The 23,234-nt window shown below is 39.0% G+C and overlaps 1 long non-coding RNA gene across 3 annotated transcripts in view; it reads left to right on the top strand.

Annotated features, from left to right (window-relative positions):
• Positions 1–23,234, top strand: part of LOC309872129 — an 88,431-nt gene that overhangs the window by 1,065 nt on the left and 64,132 nt on the right. The window lies entirely within an intron of this gene.

Raw genomic sequence — 23,234 nt, 5'->3', positions numbered from 1 at the left:
TCTGCGTTGGGCTCTGTGCTTAGCAGGGAATCTGCTTGAGTTTCTCTCCCTCTCTTTCTGTCCCTCTCTCCCAACACTACTCCTCTCCCCTCTCTCTAAAATAAATTAATATAATCTTAGAAAAAAGAAAATAGGAAATTAAAAGCTAGACATGAAGAAATCGCAGGTCACATGAGATTCAGTGAAGGTAAAGCACATAGCTAATTATTCCTATTTTTCGCTCATAGTTAATGCTTTCCTTTCCTGCTTCCACTCTTATCTCTTCTTTCCTCTGTTTTCCTCTGTCCTCCACTTACATTCCCAAGTTTGTACTCCCACTAACTGATTTACTGGCATCCTGTTAGATTTTTCTACAGTTACTGTCTTTTATTTTAGAATTATTTATAATCTCTTAATATTTCATTTTCAGGATTTAATAAATTGAGCATTAGCATAGGTTCAGTAAAGTACATATGGTGCACTAGTCTTAATCATATGGCCTGATGATTTTTTATGAATTTATATTGGTCTATGTGATTACTACCAAGGTGGAGAATCCATAAAGCTCCTTCCCACTTTAATCTCATGTCCACCCAGAATTAACCACCATCCAGAATTCCATCATCACAAGGTAGTCTGCCTGTTCTTCAACTTCACATAAATGGAATCATATTGTTAGTACTCTTGTGACTGTCTTCTTCTGGTCAAGATCATGTCTGTAAGATGCCATGTACCAGTGGTTTGCACTTTTTTATTGTGTGCCATATTATAATGTAAAAATAAACCACAATTTATCAATTTTCTTGTTGATGAGATAGTCATATAATTAGACTAGAAATAGTCCTATAATTAGAATAGAAATCTTTCACCGTATTATTAAAAAATAAAAAAAGGATAGATTCTCCCGTCATTCTCCAGAGCTACTAACTCAGCAAATTTGGTCCATCATTTGCAATCAGTGGTCACAGAATTTGACCCAAGTATTTATTTTCTCACTTGTGAGATAAACATCCCCCCCCCTTTTTTAAATTCTGGTGACCTTGAGATACTGAGGCTTAGATAGCCTTTCCTCAAAGTTCCACAGACAACCAAGGAGGAGCTGTTGTCAGCAAAGATAGAGGAGATTGTCAAAACTGGTTGAAAGAAAGAGGTAAGAAACAACACATATTGGCAAGGATGTGGAGAAAGGGAAACCCTTGTGCACTATAGGTGAGAACATAAATTGATATGATTATCATGGAACACAGTAGTGGAGGTTCCTTAAGAAATTAAAAATAGAACTATCATCTGATCCAGCAACCCCACTTCTGGATATTTATCTGCAAGAAACAAAAACACTCAAAAAGATACATGTACTCCTATGTTTATTGCAACATTATTTACAATAGACAAGATACAGAAACAACCTAAATGTCCATCGACAGATGACTGAATAAAGACACTGTGGACTATATATACAATGGAATATTATTCTGTCATTTAAAAAAGGAATGAGGGGTGCCTGGGTGGCTCAGTGGGTTATGAGGATCCCAGGGTCCTGGGATTGAGCCCTGCATCAGGCTCTCTGCTTGGCATGGAGCCTGCTTCCCCCTCTCTCTGTCTGCCTGCTCTCTGCCTACTTGTGATCTCTGTCTGTAAAGTAAATAAATAAAATCTTTTAAAAGAAAGTGGGGGGCAATGAGATCTTGCCATTTGCAACAATGTGGATGGACCTTGAGGGCATTATGCTAAATGAATTAAGTCAGAGAGAAAAAGACAAATACTATATAATATCACTTATATGTAGAATCTAAATACAAAAGCAAACAACTTAAAAACAGACAAACTCACAGATGTAGAGAACAGCTTGGTGGTTTCCAGAGGTAGAGGTTGGGATATGAGTGAAATGGGTGAAGGTGGTCAAAAAATACAAACTTCCAGTTATAAATAAATAAGTCCTGGGAATGTAATGTACAACATGGTAACTATGATTAATATTACTGTTCTGCATATTTGAAAGTTGCTAAGAGAGTGAATCTTAAAAGCTCTCATCATAAGAAAAAATAATTCTATAACTATGTATGGTGATGGATGTTAAGTAGGCTTATTGTATTGATTATTTCACAATATATACAAATATCAAATCACCAAGTCCTATATCTGAAACTAATATAATGTTGTATGTCAATTATGCCTCAACAAAAAAAAATGGGAGGTGAGGGCCAGTTTACCATAAAAATAGTTTCACTTGCATTTCAGAAAATAAACTGTATGTATCAAAAAAAAAAACTGGTTGAAAGTCTTCAACATTTATTTCTTAATTACATTTCAAGAAATACTTTTCTCATATATGGGGTTTAAGGTGGCATGAAATATTTGCAGTGAAGGGGTCTGTGTAAATTTGAAGACAGTAAGCAATTCACAATCATTTCCCATGATCACTTGAGACACATTGAAAGGAGGCCAAAGGTTTGACAGCCCGCAAAACAGGTTCTCTGAAGGCAGGGATGGGCAGATGCTGTCTCAATTTCTTTGGAAGCTATTTGTCACTGTCAAACACACACAGTGGCCTCTCTCTTAGCTCTGTTCAAACAAGAGTATAGTTTGCATCCTGACATTTCCCTGAAAACAGCAAGTTTCATTTATCACCAGGGTAGTTTTCAAGCTTTGTGTTCACTGTTGTAAAGGGGAGTTGAGTTTTTTTTTTTTTTAATTTAAATTCAGTTAGTCAGAAGTTGAGTTTTTTTAGGAGCGATTTTGTTGAACAATATTATTTCTTCATGAAAATCCATAATTTGACATTTCAAACATATATATCTTCACATTCTCTTGCTGTCTCATTAAAACTTGACAACTATTTCTTTTTGTATTATACGCTAATTGAACTCAACTTCACTATTTAAATAATAACATTATATTTATGTATATGATTGTGTGTCACTGATTCTTAAACTATTACTATTAATACATATCTATTCTTATAAAGGAAGCTAATAATTTATGTATATGAGTCAAAGATGAAATTAAGACTGTTTTATGAAACAATGGCCTAAAACTCAGCGTTGAATGGAAATTACTGTTTAACCATCACAGAACTGTAGACAATAGAGTTGTTGTCTGGGAAATATAAAGTTGCTTTTCACATGAACTAAGAAAGTATAAAATAGAGACTCTTGTCTTAGAAGAATGTTAAGGACTTGGTTATTATATAATTATGTGTGTATACCTCACCCAGCCTCTCTTCCCTTAATTACTTGTAAGGCTATCAAAAAATGTTTAAAATTAAAATGTTCTTTTTCTTATTATAAAGGAAATACAGCCAGATTGTAGAAACAGCAGAAAATAACACAGTTCCACAATAGAAAAAAAATTCCAAATGAAAGTATATAAAAGTAGTTAACAGTAATAACTATATCTGAATCTTAGCATTCAAAAGGTTGATGATACCTATGCATTCAGGAGTTGGCCGAACCATGGCCCATGCGGTAAATCTAGCCAAGTGCTTGTTTTGTAAGTAAGGCTTCATTGGAACACAGCCACGCCCACATGTTTACAGACTATGGCTACTGTGGTACTACACAGCAGTGTGGAGTTGTGATGGAGATCATATAGCTTGCAAAACCTAAAGTATTTGCTATATGGCCTTTTACGGAAAGTATTTCTTGACTCCTGGTCTAGCTCATTAAGTAAATGTTAGGTTATTTGGGAAGCATTCTTGAACATATGATACACCCAGTCCTTATTTCAAGGAAATTATAGTCTAATTGGGAAAGACAAGATGTGGACATATAATTTGAAGTAATAAATAAATGACTGGTGTCATACATGGTATGAAGTGCTTTAGGATTTCAGTGGCAGCAGTATGGAAAGGCATCATGGAGAGGGTGGAGTTTGAGCTCTGTTTGACAGATGGGTGTGATGTGACTATGCCAAAATCTGTAGAACATTCCTATTCAAAGAACAGTGGCAAGAAATGTTCTGATTGGGGAGAAACATGCAAGTGTGATGTCCAGCAGACAGACCAACTAGATTAATGTGAAGGATTATGAAAGAGTGCTGGGGGGATATGTTTGGAATGACAAAGCTTAGGGACTTGAATACAGTCTGAGAAAGTTTTATGTGGTTGGTTTCAGGGATTTGGAGGAAAACGTGGTCATTATTGTGGTTTATGGCATATCCACAAATTCTCTGACATTCCTTACAAAAGATGGAGCTGAATTTCTCTCTCTGCTTGTGGGCTAGTTTGGCTTTGGTGAGTCACTTCTAAATAGAGGAAGGTGGGAATAATGGTGTATGAGTTACAGAATTAGGGCACAAGTCTCCCTGCTAACAGTTAGCAGGGAACTGAAGTCTCTCGACAATGGCCATGACAAGGAACCATTCTGAATGCAGCTAGCCTCTAGCCTCATTAAAGCTTTAAGATGGTGGTTGCAGCAGGCAGCTTGGCAGCAACCACATGAAAAACCCTGAACCAATACCACCTGCTTAAGCTGTTCTTGGATTCCTGACCCTCAGAAACTCTCTGATATAATAATGTTTGTTGTTCTAAAGGCACTAAGTTTGGGGGCATTTTCTTATGCAGCAAGAGATAATAAATATGGATTTCATCTGTATAGTGCTGCTTTGGACATAATAGTTATTTCATTCATTCATCCATTCATTCATTCATCCAACCATCTTTCTATTCACTGACTGCATTCATTGGAGTATGCGTCCCGTAATGCACGGGAACCCTTGGTCCCTTGGCTTCACAGATGTAGCAGTGGGTAGGATTGACCTTATTAAAGGAGATGAGATTGACAGATAGTCCCATAGTTGTCTAGATGGAAGATAATTGTGAGAAACACTGTTGGCCTTCTTATACAGTTCCTACCTATGGATAAATTCTCTCCTATCTTTAGTGAATGGTTACAGGAGCATGCTCAGCTTGAGTGTGGAGCAAATTAAAAGTGGCAGAGAGTTAATGTCTAGGGAGAAACTCTGGACCAATTGGTGGAAGGAGTTGGTTAATAAATTCCCCAGCTTCTCACCTGTAAATGGGAGTGCTCTAAGGTGTGTTCCTCACCATCTTTCAGAGAGTTCCAATGGATTGAGTCCCACTTGCCAATAGCAGCTACCTGTTCACCCTCACACTCTTTTTTTTTTTTTTAAGCTTTCATTGATTTGTTTGAGAGAGATAGAGTGCCTGAGTAGGCGGCAGAAGAGAGAGAAGCAGATTCTTGGCTGAGCATGGAGCCCTTTGAAGGGCTCAATCCCAAGACACTGGGATCAGAACCTGACCTGAAGGCAGTTGCTTAACTGACTGAGCCGCCCAGGAACCCCTCATCCTCACACTCTTTATTGATTTACTGTCTTCTTTCTCTTGTCCTTCTTAGTGCTTCCTGGGATCACTTCAAAAATTAATGGCTTGCATCCAAATCTTTATGCTAGCTTCTGTTTTAGGGGGGAATCCAAACTGGTTGACTAATGAAGGTCTGAACTAGACTGGTGTCTTAGAGAATGTGAGAGATGTTACATGGAAAAAGAAACAACAGGACTTTGCAAATCTTACTATGAGAAATCTATCTCAGTGACTTTCAAGAAAAGGACATCTTTTAACTGCTCTAAATATCTAGGCTTATAATCTGAGATCTTGTAGGGTAATGTGAGTAGCCCAGGGTCTGGCAGTGAATTCATGGCAAATGTATATATGGCAACTGGGTTTCCAGGATTTTTTTCTGTGCTCTACACTGTAGAGTTTACATCTATAGGGCACTCATGAGTTGCAGCTGGAAAACTAGTACATGGAGGCTGAGAAGCCCAAGGACCTACAGATCACATGTAGATCAAGAGCCCAACTGGGCAGTTGAGTGCAGGCCAATGTTGTCACTGGCTCTTTTTAAGAATTTAGATATGCTGTGCAGAAGCTTTTGATTTTGATGAAGTCCCAAAAGTTCATCTTCGCTTTTGTTTCCTTTGCCTTTGGAGACATATCTTGAAAGAAGTTGCTGTGGCTGATATCGAAGAGATTACTGCCTATGTTCTCCTCTAGGATTCTGATGGATTCCTGTCTCACGTTGAGGTCTTTTATCCATTTTGAGTTTATCTTTGTGTACAGTGTAAGAGAATGGTCGAGTTTCATTCTTCTACTTATAGCTGTCCAGTTTTCCCAGCACCATTTATTGAAGACACTGTCTTTTTTCCACTGTATATTTTTTCCTGTTTTGTCAAAGATTAATTGACCATAGAGTTGAGGGTCCATATCTGGGCTCTCTACTCTGTTCCACTGGTCTATGTGTCTGTTTTTATGCCAGTACCATGCTGTCTTGGTGATCACAGCTTTGTAGTAAAGCTTGAAATCAGGTAACGTGATGTCCCCAGTTTTATTTTTGTTTTTCAACATTTCCTTAGTGATTCGGGGTCTCTTCTGATTCCATACAAATTTTTGGATTATTTGCTCCAGCTCTTTGAAGAATACCGGTGGAATTTTGATTGGAATGGCATTAAAAGTATAGATTGCTCGAGGCAGTATAGACATTTTAACAATGTTTATTCTTCCAATCCAAGAGCATGGAATGGTCTTCCATCTTTTTGTGTCTTCTTCAATTTCTTTCATGAGTGTTCTGTAGTTCCTCAAGTACAGATCCTTTACCTCTTTTGTTAGGTTTATTCCCAGGTATCTTATGGTTCTTGATGCTATAGTAAATGGAGTCAATTCTCTAATTTCCCTTTCTGTATTTTCATTGTTAGTGTATATGAAAGCCACTGATTTCTGCACATTGACTTTGTATCCTGCCATGTTGCACGTTGCTTCATCAAAATCAAAAGCTTCTGCACAGCAAAGGAAACAGTCAAAAAACCAAAGAGGCAACCCACGGAATGGGAGAAGATATTTGCAAATGACAGTATAGACAAAAGGTTGATATCCAGGATCTATAATGAACTCCTCAAACTCAACACACACGAAATAGGCAAACATACCAAAAAATGGGCAGAAGATATGAACAGACACTTCTCCAATGAAGACATACAAATGGCTATCAGACACATGAAAAAATGTTCATCATCCCTAGCCCTCAGGGAGATTCAAGTTAAAACCACATTGAGATATCACCTTACACCAGTTAGAATGGCCAAAATTAACAAAACAGGAAACAACATGTGTTGGAGAGGATGTGGAGAAAGGGGAACCCTCTTCCACTGTTGGTGGGAATGCAAGTTGGTGCAGCCTCTTTGGAGAACAGTGTGGAGATTCCTCAAGAAATTAAAAATAAAACTTGGTGATTCACAGACCTGTACCCCTGGGGATAAAAATATATGTTTATAAAAAATAAAAAAATAAAAATAAATAAAAAAAATAGAACTTCCCTATGACCCTGCAATTGAACTCCTGGGTATTTACCCCAAAAATACAGATGTCGTGAAAAGAAGGGCCAATGTTTATAGCAGCAATGGCCACGGTCGCCAAACTGTGGAAAGAACCAAGATGCCCTTCAACGGATGAATGGATAAGGAAAATGTGGTCCATATACACTATGGAGTATTATGCCTCCATCAGAAAGGATGAATACCCAACTTTTGTAGCAACATGGACAGGACTGGAAGAGATTATGCTGAGTGAAATAAGTCAAGCAGAGAGAGTCAATTATCATATGGTTTCACTTATTTGTGGAGCATAACAAATATCATGGAGGACAAGGGGTGTTAGAGAGGAGAAGGGAGTTGGGGTAAATTGGAAGGGGAGGTGAATCATGAGAGACTATGGACTCTGAAAAACAACTGAGGGGTTTGAAGTGGTGGGGGTGTGGGAGGTTGGGGTACCAGGTGGTGGGTATTATAGAGGGCACGGATTTCATGGAGCACTGGGTGTGGTGCAAAAATAATGAATACTGTTTTTCTGAAAATAATTAATTAATTTAATTAAAAAAAACAGTTCCTAGAATGTAGAAAATTCTTGATGATTGTTAGCTATTAAAATAATAATACTAATAAAAAAAGAATTTAGATATGCATTTATTTACATTTTTAAAGGAAGGTGATTAAAAAACTTAGGATTTTTTTCCTGTAAATATCTCGATTTTAAGATTCAAAAGTAGAAGTGATGTGGAGGAAAGTACTAGATTCATATGAGAATGAGTTCCAAAATAGAAAACACATTTATTCATTTGTTAATTTACTTATTAAATATTATTTTTTTAAAAAAGATTTGTTTATTTGAGAGAAGGAATACATGTGTGGAGGGAGGGGCAGAGGGAGAGAGAATGTTTAAGTGGACCCCATGCTGAGCACATGAAAATAGACATGGAGTTCAATCTCACAACCCTGAGATCAGGACCTGAGCTGAAACTAAAGTCATATGCTCAACTGGCTGCATCACCCCCTACCTTACTTATTAGGTATAATTATCATGCAATGCTGGGGATCCAAGTAAGAAATGATTCTGGTGTTTCCCAAACTCAGGAAGAAAGACTTACCGTGTGAGAAACTCTAAAATTAAAGGTGCCAACATAGTTGTGCCTCTATTCAGGAGGTATCTAAAAACACGAACAAACACACACACCTTGTTTTCCCTACTTTGACTAAGTTAGGCTGTGGATTATCTTTATAAGTTTTATCTTTAAAATATAGTGCATTCTCCCATAGTTTTTTTTTTTTTTTTCAATATTGGCAAGGAAGAAAATTTCTTGGTGATTAATTAGAGCTTGACTCTTAAAGCTTTTGAAGAAAAAAACAATGAATGGTTGTTCATAAAGTGTAAAGATATCTTCATGAAAAGGTAGTTGGCAAGTTCTGAGAGACCTAGGGATGCCCCCACTGGCCTAAACTATCCCATCACTTGCTCCACAAGATGCATGGACATCTAATTTTAGATGTGCAATTCCACAGAGTCTAGAGGGTGTGGGGTGTCCCAGATCTCCTCTTTAGTGCATCTACTACTGCACAGTATAGCCAACCACAAGTTTCATTGCCCACTCCTTGACAAGGATTAGGCAACAACTTACCTCAGGAAAGGCTTTTGAGAGACTGAATAAAGAATGGGGCCTGGCAGAGGTAGCAAGGGTGGGTGAAAAGCTCACAGGGAGCTGGAAAGGGACACCGGGGGTCATCAGAGCCCAAACTCACCTCTTTATCTGGATCTGGCTGGCTCTGATTGTTTGCATCAAGGAGTCAAGGATCATGGTTTTCTTTTAATCAGGTATAGTATAATCCATCTTTACGCAAAATGATTTTGTTGTAGAAACACGGCTCTCCTTGGAACAATTGTATAATTTGTATGGAACCAGGAAAGACCCTGAATAGCCAAAGGAATGTTGAAAAAGACAACCAAAGCTGGTGGCATCACAATTCCAGACTTCAAGTTATATTACAAAGCTGCAATCATCAAGACAGTATGTTACTGGCACAGAAACAGACACATAGATCAGTGGAACAAAATAGAGAGTCCAGAAAGGGACCCTCAACTCTGTGGTCAACTGAACTTCAACAAAGCAGGAAAGAATATCCAATGGAAAAAGACAGTCTCTTCAACAAATGGTGTTGGGAAAGTTGGACAGCCACATGCAGAAGAAGGAAACTGGACCACTTTCTTCTACCATACTCAAAAATAAACTCAAAATGGATGAAAGACCTCAATGTGAGATAGGAATCCATCAAAATCCTAGAGGAGAACACAGGCAGCAACCTCTTCAACCTTGGCTGTAGCGGCTTCTTGCAAGACATGTCTCCAAAGGCAAAGGAAACAAAAGCAAAAATGAAGCCTTAGGACTTCCATTAGGACTTCATCAAGATAAAAAGCTTCTGCACAGAAAAGGAAACAGTCAACAAAACTAAAAAGCAACTTACAGAATGGGAGAAGATATTTGCAAATGATATATCAGATAAAAGGCTTATATCCAAAATCTATAAAGGACTTATTAAACTCAATACCTAATAAACAAAAAATCCAGTCAAGAAATGGGAAAAAGAGTGCAATGGCAGGGTCAGAGGGAAATTCTATTTTTAATTTCTTGAGGAATCTCCACACTGTTCTCCAAAGACGCTGCACCACCTTACATTCCCACCAACAGTGGAAGAGGGTTCCCCTTTCTCCACATCCTCTCCAACACATGTTGTTTCCTGTCTTGCTAATTTTGGCCATTCTAACTGGTGTAAGATGATATCTCAATGTAGTTTTAATATGAATCTCCCTGATGGTTAGTGATGATGAACATTTTTTTCATGTGTCTGATAGCCATTTGTATGTCTTGATGGGAGAAGTGTCTGTCCATATCTTCTGCCCATTTTTTGATATGATTGTCTGTTTTGTGTGTGTTGAGTTTGAGGAGTTCATTATAGATCCTGGATATCAACCTTTTGTCTGTACTGTCATTTGCAAATATCTTCTCCCATTCCGTAGGTTGCCTCTTTGTTTTCTTGACTGTTTCCTTTGCTGTGCAGAATCTTTTGATTTTGATGAAGTCCCAAAAGTTCATCTTCGTTTTTGTTTCCTTTGCCTTTGGAGATATATCTTGAAAGAAGTTGCTGTGGCTGATATCAAAGAGATTACTGCCTATGTTCTCCTCTAGGATTCTGATGGATTCCTGTCTCACATTGAGGTCTTTTATCCATTTTGAGTTTATCTTTGTGTACGGTGTAAGAGAATGGTCGAATTTCATTCTTCTACATATAGCTGCCCAGTTTTCCCAGCATCATTTATTGAAACCATTGCACTCCTGGGTATTTACCCCAAAGATACATATGTAGTGAAAAGAAGGGCCATCTGTATGCCAATGTTTATAGCCGCAATGGCCACGGTGGCCAAACTGTGGAAAGAACCAAGATGCTCTTCAACGGATGAATGGATAAAGAAGATGTGGTCCATATACACTATGGAGTATTATGCCTCCATCAGAAAGGACGAATACCCAACTTTTGTAGCAACATGGACGGGACTGGAAGAGATTATGCTGAGTGAAATAAGTCAAGCAGAGAGAGTCAATTATCATATGGTTTCACTTATTTGTGGAGCATAACAAAAAGCATGGAGGACATGGGGAGTTAGAGGGAAGGGGGTTGGGGTAAATTGGAAGGGGAGGTGAATCATGAGAGACTATGTACTCTGAAAAACAATCTGAGGGTTTTGAAGTGGCGGGGGGGTGGGTGGTCGGGGTACCAGGTGGTGGGTATTATAGAGGGCACGGATTGCATGGAGCCCTGGGTGTGGTGAAAAAATAATGATACTGTTATGCTTAAAATAAATAAATGAGAAAAAAAAAGAAATGGGAAAAAGATATGAACAGATATTTCTGCAAAGAAGATATGCAAATGGGCAACAGACACAAGAAAAAATACTCCATGTCACTTGCCATCAGGGAAATAAAAAACAAAACCACAACGAGATACCACTTTACGTTGGTCAGAATGGCTAAAATTAACAAGTCAGGAAATAACAGATGTTGGCAAGGATGCAGAGAAAGGGGAACCCTCTTACACTGTTGGTAGGAATGCAATCTGGTTTAGCCACTCAGAAAAACTGTATGGAAGTTTCTCAAAAAGTTAAAAATAGAGCTACCCTATGACCCAGCAATTTTACTACTAGGTATTTATCCAAAGGATACAAACATAGTTATTTATATTTATAGACCTTATTTTTTACAAGCATTTTTAGGTTCACAACAAAATTGAGAAGAAGTACAGGGATTTCCCATATGTCCTTTATCCCTACATATGCACAGCCTCCCCACCAGCAACCCACACTAAAGTTGTAGTTGTTACAACTGATGAACCAGCATTAACACATCATTTTCACCCAGACACCATAGTTCACATAAGGATTCACTCCTGGTGTTGTCCATCTATAGGTCTGGACAAATGTGGAGTGACACATGTCCAGCATTGTAATATCCTATGGAAGAATTTCGCTGCCCCAAGAATCCCTTGTGCTCCCCTATTTACCCTTCTCTCCCTGCCATCCCCTGGCAACCACTGATCTTTTTACTGTCTCCATAGTTTTGCCTTTGCCAGAATGTCATATAGTTGAAATCATGCAGTATGTCATCTTTTCAGACTTGCTTCTTGCACTTAGTAATGTACACTCAAGTATCCTCCATACCTTTTCATGGCTTGATAGCTCATTTCTTTTTAGTGCTGAATAATATTCCATGGTCTGGGTGGACCACAGATTATTTATTGTTCACCTACTCAAGGATATTGTAGTTTTGGCAATGACAAATAATGCTGTTTTCAAGTTTTGGCCATGACAAATAACGCTGCTAGAAACAGGAATGGGCGTTTTTATATTGCTTTTTAGAGTTATGTATCAAGTATAAAAGTTGACTTCCATTTATGGTGATACTGATTTTCTACCTTTAAATATATTTATTTACCTAAAATAAGTAGAATTTAAAGGCATATTTTACTAGAAGCTAAATTGTAGAGATGGTAAACAAATGGTTAAAATTCAATAAAATGGGGGAAAACTAATTTTGAGGCCTGTTCTGCTAGAAAAGAAAGAAAAATGAACTTTGAAACAGTATTTTGTCCAAGCTGAATTGAGTACCACGGGATTTTTTTTAAACACAGAGTGCCTTTAACTGCATTTGGGTTTTGCTTTGTGAAGAAGAAGTTACAGAAAATGAAATATACCAAACCCTGGAACCGGCCTGGCATGTGTATTAAAGGGACATGAGTTTTGGAGTCAAGCAAAGCTGGGTTTGAATTCTGGTTTCTCCACCTACAAATATGAGATCCTGTCACTCAGACCTCAGTGTTGTCGTCTCTCATATGGCTTACCAGTACCTTCCTCAAATGTTTGTTGTGAGAAATAAATGAAGAAACATTTGTAAATATTTAGCATATACTGGGTACTCAATAATTGGTGGCTGCAAGTATTATCTCTCATTTGATGTTTGTGACAGGTGTCAGCCTTGGGGACATCTGGGTGCATGTATCCTACAACACACACTATTGCTCCTGACTTTGTGCACAATTATCTTGGAGCATACAAGAAGTCTGCAGTCTGTGTCTAGGCCATACTTAACCAGTTGCACTCTTTTTGTCCTTTTACTTCAAGGAAAATATTTTATTTGCTTATTTGAGAGAGAGCGAGAGTATGAGCAGGGGGAGTGGAAGAGGGAGAAACACACTCCCCGCTGAGCAGGGACCCGGGATTATGATCTGTGCCAAAGGCAGATGTTTAACTGAGCCACCCAGGCACCCTTGTGCTTTTACTTTTAATGTTTTGCTTTTTTAAAGATATATTTTGATCAGTTGATGTCATAAATGAGAACCCCTGGAGAGAGGAAGGTGTTGGGGGGAAGTTAAGATGCTAAAGGATGTTCTGATCCGACTGTCCACAGAGCAGCTCTTCCTTTTGGACTATAACCTATCCTGAGCAGGTACACGAATGAACAACCTTTGTGTCTGTCCCCTTGTCTATTTGTCCTAGACATTTTAAAGAAGTGCAGAATTAGAACCACTCTGAAGCAAAGAATTTTTTTTTTTTTCACCTGTTATGCAAGTCTGTCCCTTTGGACACAGTTCCCCTGGATTTCCTTTGTCATGGAAAGTGCTTACCCTTGGGGGCAGTTGGTGTCCAGGTTTGCTCTCAGAAGGGCAGGTTCTTTGGCAACCACTGATTGCACTATCTTATGATCAAGGCTTCCAGCCCCTGGAAAGTGACCTTGTGACCACTGGTTGACGCGGGTCAGTGCATTAAATGATCCTAAATGAAAGGGACTGGCCCAACAGAAGCAAACTCTGATCTTCTCTCAAACTTTGATGTTTGATGTGGATGACCTTGTTATGAAGTTCTTTGGAAGAAGGCATTGAAAGGCTGGCACAAGGGATGTGATCTGCAAATGATCCACAATAAGCACTGCGTTTTGTTAATAATAATAATAATAATTCACAAAGCCGAGGTCCACGTCTCTCCTGAAATCTTGACAAGCATGTGACTACTGTCTGATTAAAGCGCCATCACTCCTACTCCTCGGATTTTTCCTCTGTGACTCCAGCCTCTGCTCTACCTCCCCTGCTTGCTCCTCCTCTGCAATTAGTTTGCTACCTGTCTGTGTGTCTCAGACCTCTGTCCTTGGTCTTCATCTCCCTGGATGCTGTCAGCCAATCCATGGTTTTAACTACCATTTCTACTTTATGATTCATAATTAATTTCTCCAGCTCTAATCTTGGCCCTGAGTACTAGCCTCAGGCATAAAACTACTTCCTTGAAGTGTCCCCTAGGGTACTCTAGAAAGACCTAGATTGAACAGAGCATTATTTTTTTTTCCATGCATGGCCTCCCTTTTGCCCCCAAGTTTGTTTCTTTTTGCTAACTGAGGCTGCTAGTTCCAACATTACAGCCTCAGTTTCTTAATTTGTAAAATGAGGATAATTGTAATTGTTGTATTGCCTATTATATTGGGTTGTTGTAGAATGTAAATACTTTACTTTCTACAACAATGTAAATACTTTGCAAATTGTAGAGTGCTATAGCAAGCTACCATTCTATTATTGAAGGTACCTTTTCTAAGGACCCATATAATAGATTTCTCTCAGTGTTTTTTGTTTGTTTTGCTGGCAAACAGTTTTTCTTTTTTTAAAATTTAAATTCAATTATCCAACACATAGAACATCATTAGTTTTAGATGTAGTGCTCAACAATTCATCAGTTGCATATAACACCCAGTGCTCATTATATCACGTGTCCTCCTTAATGCCCATCAGACTGTCTTTTTTGACAAACTGGGACACTGTCTTCTGTCAATCACCATGACTCATGGATTTGGAGGCCCATTATCGTATTTTATTATCATTAGCCTGAAATGTAACTTTCACTTGGGTTAAAAGGAATATATATATAGAGAGAGTATTTTCAAAGCATTTCTGGGGAGACAATAAAAATAACTGTTTTCAGATTTAAGATTTTTAAAATTTTATGCATATTTTAAAAATGGATATTTTGGGCAAAGCACATCATTTTTTTACGTATTACAAAGCCAGTTCATTTTTTAAAATATTAAATCCTGTTTGTAATACATAGAATATTTTTAATGTGAATTACAAACTCATATAATCTGTTTCTCATAATAGGGAGTTCATTTAGCTGCATAGAACAGTAGATTTAAATAATATTAGGTCTTCTTTATTGTGTGGTAGGAGGGCCAGAAGTGGATGGTTCAGGGCCTATATGGGCCCTCCTAGTATAAATGTCTCAGGCTCTCTCCCTCTTCGTGTTCTGCATCCTAATTTGGGGACTTTTGCCCTAAGTATCACAGGATGGGTCTTGCCTGTTCAGGCATTGGGACTGTTTTCTAGGAAAGAGAGGAGGAAGGAGAAATAGTAAACATTCAGTTGAATCAGAACATAATTTTCTGGAAAGCAATACTTCCCCGGAAACTCTGATTGGCATATTTCTGCTTATGTCTAATCAGACAGAAATGGGTTGTATGGCCACGCCTAGCTGCAAGGGCATCTGGAAGGCAGAGTGTTTTTTTAACAAGACACATGGTAATACCAAGCCCAGTCAGCTATTTCTTAGGAAAGAGGGTGGATTGATACGGGCAAGACAGCTATCAGAGTCTGCTACATTATCCAGCCTCTTTTGCTTGGGGGTCAGATTTCTGAACACAGAAAACATTTCTAGAAATCCAGATAGTGTTCTAGGCACATTTTATACTTTATTTAATTTTTTAAATGAAAATCTCACTTTAACAGTGGTTTTGAGAATTGAATAAAGTATGTAGATAAAGGGTCTTATATAGGATACTCTAACAGTTATGGTACAGATGACAACTTCTCATCACAGCAATTCTTAAAAAACGACACTAGTTTCCAGGTTTATTTCCCCCACTTCCCAACTAAAGAAAAACTAATAAGCTTCTTACTCCAAATAAACTAAAAGTATATATTTTTAAAGATTTTACTTATTTATTTTAGAAAGAGAGTGAGAGCACACACGAGCAGGGGAAAGGGTAGAGGAAGAAGCAGACTCCCCACTAAGCAGGGAGCCCGATGTGGTATTCTCTCCCAGGACCCTGGGACCATGAAGCTGAAGGCAGACGCTTAATCATCTGAGCCACCCAGGTGTCCTAAAAACATTTTTTTTTTTTGATACTACAGTTTCCTGCAAAAACACACACTCAATACCACAGTCACTAGTAGAAGAACATCACATGGGTTGAATTTGAGCTGTACGCCCTATTTGGTGAGCCCGTAAAGTTTTCTTCAGTGCATTTAGGCTGAGTGAGAAGTGAAGTGGCAGCATCTTCAACAAGTGTCAGATCTCTTGGGCATGTGTATGGTTCACATGCACTTTGAAGGACTTCATGATAAGCCTTAATTTTTTCCTGTGTTTTTCTATCCTATGCATTCATTAAGTGTGATCTATGTGTGAGATAACCATAAACTCCTCCAAAGTTGAAACATTACTGAAGAAAATGTTTCAGAAAAAGGAAAGGTAATGAGAGTAATATGTTTATTACTTTGTATTTTGTATATAAACTCAAATTGTTATTTTCCCATTGTTGCTTATTACTTATGTAAAGTTGCTTTTGTTGTTCAAGTAATATATTTTTCTGTTTAGATTGAGATGGAAAACATTATATTTCCCCCCATTAATAAAGAAAAAATTTAAAAGTTAATGGGTTTTCACTTATGGACAGGTTTTTGAGAATAAGTTTAAGTTGTTAAGCAAGAGATAGTCATATGCTGTCAACTTCTGCATGGACTTATATTGTAGAGTAGATGATGGAGGAACTCATTTGTGTGTTGACTATATGGGGGTGTCATGCATATTTATCTTGCTTAATTTTCCCAGCAGCCCACTGGGGGCAGGCACGTCAATTCATTATGTAGGAAAGTTATGATGGCTTTCCACTCTATCATTGTAACTTACATGGAACTACATTTCCCAGAACTCTCTCTCATGCATGGATCTAGTTTTTGGTTTTGTGAGTCTGGAATCCTGAAGGGAAGTTGCAAGCCTTGAGTGATGCCCATTGTGCAGGCTCACTTGGTGGGTGTGGGCTCCTATTCATCTCCTCCTCCAGCTTTTCAAAATCCTGAGCTACATGGTGAAGACTCTGTTTTCTTTTGAAGGTCACCTGCGTCCTCAAGATTGGAGATGGTGAGAAAGGATGTGGGCTTTAGTCTGTCTTTGGGGTTCTTGCTTCATGTTCACTTTTCTTCCAGTTACTCTACCCTGCTAATTTCAGTGACTTTAGACCTGCCACAAGATGCAGAAACAATGGCCATTCTAGACTTTTCCACCAGCTCTCATATGGCACAAGAATCAATCCCTATAATAAATTCCTTATTCCATGTCACTCATGGGGCTCAAACTCCAGAAGTCAGTAAACTCAGAAGATGTTTCTTACACTTGGCTGTACAGCTCCTTAGGGAATCTGTGAGAAGTGAATAAAATTTGTTCCACTCCTATCCTGTGCCAGGCTGTAGGCTCAGTGCTGTTAGTGCATTTAATCTTTACAACAGGTATTATTACCATTTTATAGGTGAGGCAGCTCAATTTTTCTTAGGACTAGTTCTACAAATATTTTTTTTTTTTGCCTTAAGGCAAGCCAATGCCCCAAATTTATTTTTTATGGAGAATCTGTCGTTGTAAAAATATTACTCTGGAGACAGATTTTCTGAGAGCAGTAAATACCAGAAGCCAAGCCAAAAACTCAGCACCCTGTTGAGATTGGGGAAAAGGCAACATTGACTTATTTTCACTTAAATTTGTGACCTGGAGAAAAATCAACAAGGATGGTTTTCTTCTTGTTCTAAGGTCTGTGGCGGCAAATTCTTTGCATGCCCATTTATTTCAATAAAGCAAATGGTTGCCCAAAGTGCTTGGAGACATGGGTTATAAGATTCTACAGCTGTATATTCATTTTCCAGAATTCAGAATAGTGTAGTGCTCAATTTGGTAAACATCACTTCCATGAAAATTTAGTTTACTCAGGTTGTGTATTTGAATATTAATCATAGCCTGTCATGAATCAGACTGGTTGGTTGACCAGCTGGCTCACCATTTCTTTGTGTTCCATCTTCCTCATGTCTTTTGCTACTCCAAGGCTGGCATTCAAATGCCAGGACCCAAGCATATTTTGAAAGAATACATTTGAATGCAATTACTAAGACTTCTTTAGAAGTCCAGCAGCCCTGTCCATTATAATAATTGATAGTCCAGAAACTTGTTAGAGAGAAAGGAATTTAATCAAAGCTAAAAGTAATTTATAGGCTAAGTCCGACATACACATACTTTCTCTAAGCCTTGGTCTGATTGGTTTTCATTTTTGGGATGTGTATTTGACATTTGGAACAATTTTGGTCAATAATGCTTTCATTCAAGGCCGAGAGTTCTTTGACCTATGTATAGAAAATGAGGGAGAGAGCCAAGAGAAATTTGGTGCCTGTGGTGACTGCTGAACTCTTAAGATCATTAAAATATACTGCTAACTGTATGAAATAAGCACATTTGACTCAGGTTTCTCCTTTGGAATAGTACTGGCCAGTTTCCCAGGAGAGAAACTTCTTTGCTTTTCCCAAGGATTCCATCTTCCATTGAACAAACTGGTCTCCAGTTTTTAGTGGTTACAGCAAATGCTGTGGATTCTCCATGCTTACCTCTCCTGCACTTATCTCTGGTAACCTTAGGTACCCATGTCTTCTTACTGGGAACTTGGTGACTCTTCCTGAGGTTTTTCTGGAGTTAGGACCATGTAGGTCTGGACACATGCAAGTTATAAATTCTGGGGAGTTAGTACATCAGGAAGTAGCTCTTGGACAATGATGGATGGGACCTGGTGGGGAAATACACAGCTGTCCCTCATAATGGACAACCATGAGGTGTGTTCTCTATAGTCTTCCAGAGTTTCCAGTGAGGTTGATGCCCAGTGGACCAAAGAAGGGACTTTTCATTTACATGCCTCTTTACTTTCCCTTCCCTGACTCATTTCTCCACTTTCTTAACTGTTTCTTGCGCTCACCTCCCAAATAATTGATGCACATAAATCCTTATCTCAGGATCTGCTTTGGGGGAGCCCAAATCAAGACAGAGAATTTCATGTCTGGTTCTGCTAGGTCTGCCTTTGAGGGTTCAACCTGAGGAGTGAGCTGTCTTGCGCTGAGCAGATGGATAGCTGATAACTGTTGGACCCATTTGCAAAAGAGCCAGCCAGGGCAGCTGGGTGAGCTAAGTTCCAACAGCAACTTCTGGAAAGGCAAGGTTGTGATGGGAGAGAAGGGTTGGGTGCTGGTTAGCAAGGGGATGGATGGGGAGGAATAACCTGTAATGGCTGAGAGCAGAGGTGTAAAGAGACACATAGGACACTGGCTAGGAGACTGTTAGAAGTGTCTTCTTTCTCTGTATCCTTGATGAAGTGCTTCATCCACTTCTGTCTCATACCCACCAATGTGGGGGCTAACCACTAGCCCCACCATTAGAGGGCCCCAGATGGATTTTTACATTACTCTTAAACAGTAATTAACAAGATTATCTGCACCCAGATTCTCAGTGGGTTACCACAAACTCAGCTTGTCCTGAACCAAATTCATTCTTTTCTCTCCATTATCTTCCTTTCACTCCACTCCCCAAACCCAGAACTTTTCCTTCTTCAGCATTCTTTCCTTCAAATAAAAGCAAGCTATCCACTTCTGAGCCATGCAACATTCCTTGTCCTCTGTGTGCTTGGTCTGACTCCTTGCCTAAATGATGTCACCCTGTGCTCTGAATTTTCTTTGTTGGATCTTCTGCTCCCCATTGCCTGTTTTTTTTTTTTTTATTGGGGTTTTTTTTGTATGTTTGTTTGTTTTTATTTATTTATTAGACACACAGAGAGAGATCACAAGTAGGTAGAGAGAGGGGGGGAAAAGGCCCCCTGCTGAGCAGAGAGTCCAGGACCTGAAATCATGACCTGAGCCGGAGGCAGGGGCTTAACACAATGAGTCACCCAGGCACCCCCCCATTGCCTGTTTTATGCCCACATTATCACTCATGTCAACCTTTTGATCCTTCCATGACTTTACTTCCTGCCCCAATCACTCTATTCATCCTTCCTTCATTCTGCAACCAGGACAGTCTTCCTAAATGACATACTTGATCATGTCATTCCTACTTCTAAAACTTCCAACAACCCTCCATTATTCACACATAACAGTTTCAATAATTTTGCCTGGGGTCACCCTTTCCCTACTTAACATATAAATCCATGTTCCTTGTGCTCCAGATCTGCATTTTCCAAAGTTTACTCCAAGGAATGTGGATACTTTGAGATGCTTCTCTGCACAAGGGATTCAGGGTAAGAAACTGGACAACACTGACCACTCTTCCTCACTGTTGGATGTTCAAAAGGTGTATTAGCACACTCTAGACTCTGGGAAGTCTGCAGTAAAGAACTCTGTTTACTTTTGTTTAACCCTGTGTTCCCTAACTTGTTTGGCCATGGTGTCTCTTTTTCACCTTTACAGAATGGTAGCTATTATTAATATTGTGAAGGACCAGTGTTCTTGGGATACAAGCCACCTTTTCTAACCACACCAGACTTGACATCTGAAACACACGTCAAACTCCAGGACTAGAGTTTTGTTTGTTTGTTTTTTGCTCTCAAGCTGTTCTCTCAACCTGAAATGATTTTTACCCCAGTGTCTTTCCCAAAGTCTTAACTCATCCTTCAGGGTGTGGCTGCAATGCCACACTCAGGACGCAGATGCCACCCTTCTACTGACATTCCTGCCCATTTTGCTCCTGCCTAGGACTTTTTTGTACTTCTATGATAGAAAGGATTTCTTTCTGCCTCATAGTATGACTAATCAAAATTCTTATTGAAATTCATGTTCTTTGAAAACAAGGATGTTTTATTTTCCTTTTTAAGTGTTACCTGCAGTGCTGTGCAAACACATTGACCCCAAATAGCTCGTGACCAACTTTTTTTCTGAGTTAATTTCACAACCCTTTCATTATTCTTTGTAAAGTCAGTCCAAAAAACAGACAAGCATGGTTTGTTCTCAGATCAGTTTTGAATCCTGTCAGGACTGCTTATGGGGCTGATGACCTCGACCATCTGTGGAGCTTCCCTGAGCCCCGATGTTTTTACAAGGCAGTGGTGAGACAACCTGTGCTAATGTGTGGGAGGGGCTGAGGACTGACTGTACCTGGAGCCCAATCAGGCTCAAAACCACGTTGATGGATAACTCGTACTGAGACGTCTCAAGGCACCATGTCCAAGGATAAGCACATTACAAGCCTTAAATAATCCTCACAACAACCTCATGGGGTATGTGTTGTTTTTCTCATTTTATAGGTAACAAAACCAGGATAGGGATCTGAGATTTCTAGTCTCATACAAGGACCCAGGCTCTAAAGTACCACCATATCATACTGAGGACTGAGTATTTACTGGTTGTTATTATTTTCATTCCCAAAGATTGCAAGGAATGTGGTATTCAACAGAAAAGAGAAATACTAGAAAATACTGTATCAAAGGAGCCCTAGGTGTTGAATCTGACATTTGTCACTACAATTTACTCATCATGAGGTCTGGGACAAAGTAATCTTTTAAAAAAGTTCAGTTTCCTTACCTGTCAAGTAGGGATAATAGTGATACTTTTACCTCACTGGGTAGAAAGAATGCAAACAGATAACATACGTAAAGGACTCAGCCCGGTGCATGGCTCATCGTGACTATTTTTGATGAGCAGAAACTAATGTCACTGTTATTATGGCCATTTTTTCACCACTGTTCAAAAGGATGAATGACCTCAGATGAAGAACAGCCACTTTGTGCTTATGCAGATGAGAAGCAGTGTGCATAAACCATTGGTAATTTTTTTCTACTTGAGGGAGGGGAAGGGTTAGTTCAACCATAAAATTTTATTCTAATTTTCTCTGAAAAACAATGAGCAAGGAAGTGTCCCCTCTTACAACACAAAGAAATGGAAAAACATTGCATGCTCATGGATTGGAAGAACCAATATTGTTAAAATGTCCATGCTGCCCAAAGCAATCTACACATTCAGTGCAATCCCTATCAAAATGCCATCAACATTTCCCACAGAGGTGGAACAAACATTCTTAAAATTTGTATAGAACCAGAAATATCCTGAATAGCCAAAGGAATGAAAAGAAAAAGAAAAAGAAAACCACAGCTGGAAATGTCCCGATTCTGGACCTCAATTCGTATGACAAACCGGTACTCACCAAGACAGTAGGGTGCTGGCAGGAAAGCAGACACGTAAATCAGTGGACCAGAATAGAAAGCCTGGAAGTGGACCCTCAACTCTGGCTAAATAATCTTCGACAAAGCAGGAACAAATATCCAGTGGAAAAAAGACAGTCTCTTCAATAAGTGGTGCTGGGAAAATTGGATAGCCACATGCAGAAGAAGGAAACTGGACCACTTTCTTATCCAACACACAAAAACAAACTCAAAATGATGAAAGACCTAAATGTGAGACAGGAATCCATCAAAGTCCTAGAGGAGAATACAGGCAGCAACTACTTTGACTTGGGCCGCAACAGCTTCTTGCCAGACATGTCTCCAAAGGCAAAGGAAACAAAAGCAAAAATGAACTACTGAAACTTCATCAGGATAAAAACTTTTTGCAGAGCAAAGGAAATAGTTAACAAAACTAAAAGGCAACTTATGGAATGGGAGAAGATATTTACAAATGACTTATTAGATAAAAGGCTGGTATCAAAAATCTATAAAGAACTTATCAAACTCAACACCCCCAAAACAAAAAATCCAGTCAAGAAATGGGAAGAAGATATGAACAGGCATTTCTGCAAAGAAGACACACAAATGGCCAACAGACACATGAAAAAAGTACAACTCAGGGAAATACAAATCAAAACCACGTTGACATATGGTTTCACTTACTTGTGAAGCATAAGGAATAACACAGAGGACATTGGGAGATGGAGAGGAGAAGGGAGTTGGGGGAAATTGGAGGGGGAGACAAACCATGAGAGACAGTGAACTCTGGGAAACGAACTGAAGGTTTTGGAGGGGAGGGGGATGGGGGGTTGGGTGAGCCTGGTGGTGGGTATTATGGAGGGCACATATTGTATGGAGCACTGGGTATATTGCATAAACAATGAATTTTGGAACACTGAAAAGAAATTAAATAAAATTAATGAAACAAAAAATCAACCCCCCCAAAAAAATCCCACAAAAAACAAAACAAAACAAAACACCCCAAACAAAACCACATTGAGATACCACCTCACACTGGTCAGAATGGTTAAAATTAGCAAGTCAGGAAACATGTTGGCAAGCATATGGAGAAAGGGGAACACTCTTATACTTTTGGTGGGA

This window comes from Mustela nivalis, assembly GCF_964662115.1.
Source record: "Mustela nivalis genome assembly, chromosome: 8".
NCBI classification, from domain to species: domain Eukaryota; kingdom Metazoa; phylum Chordata; class Mammalia; order Carnivora; family Mustelidae; genus Mustela; species Mustela nivalis.
This window is presented reverse-complemented; position numbering and strand designations above follow the sequence as displayed.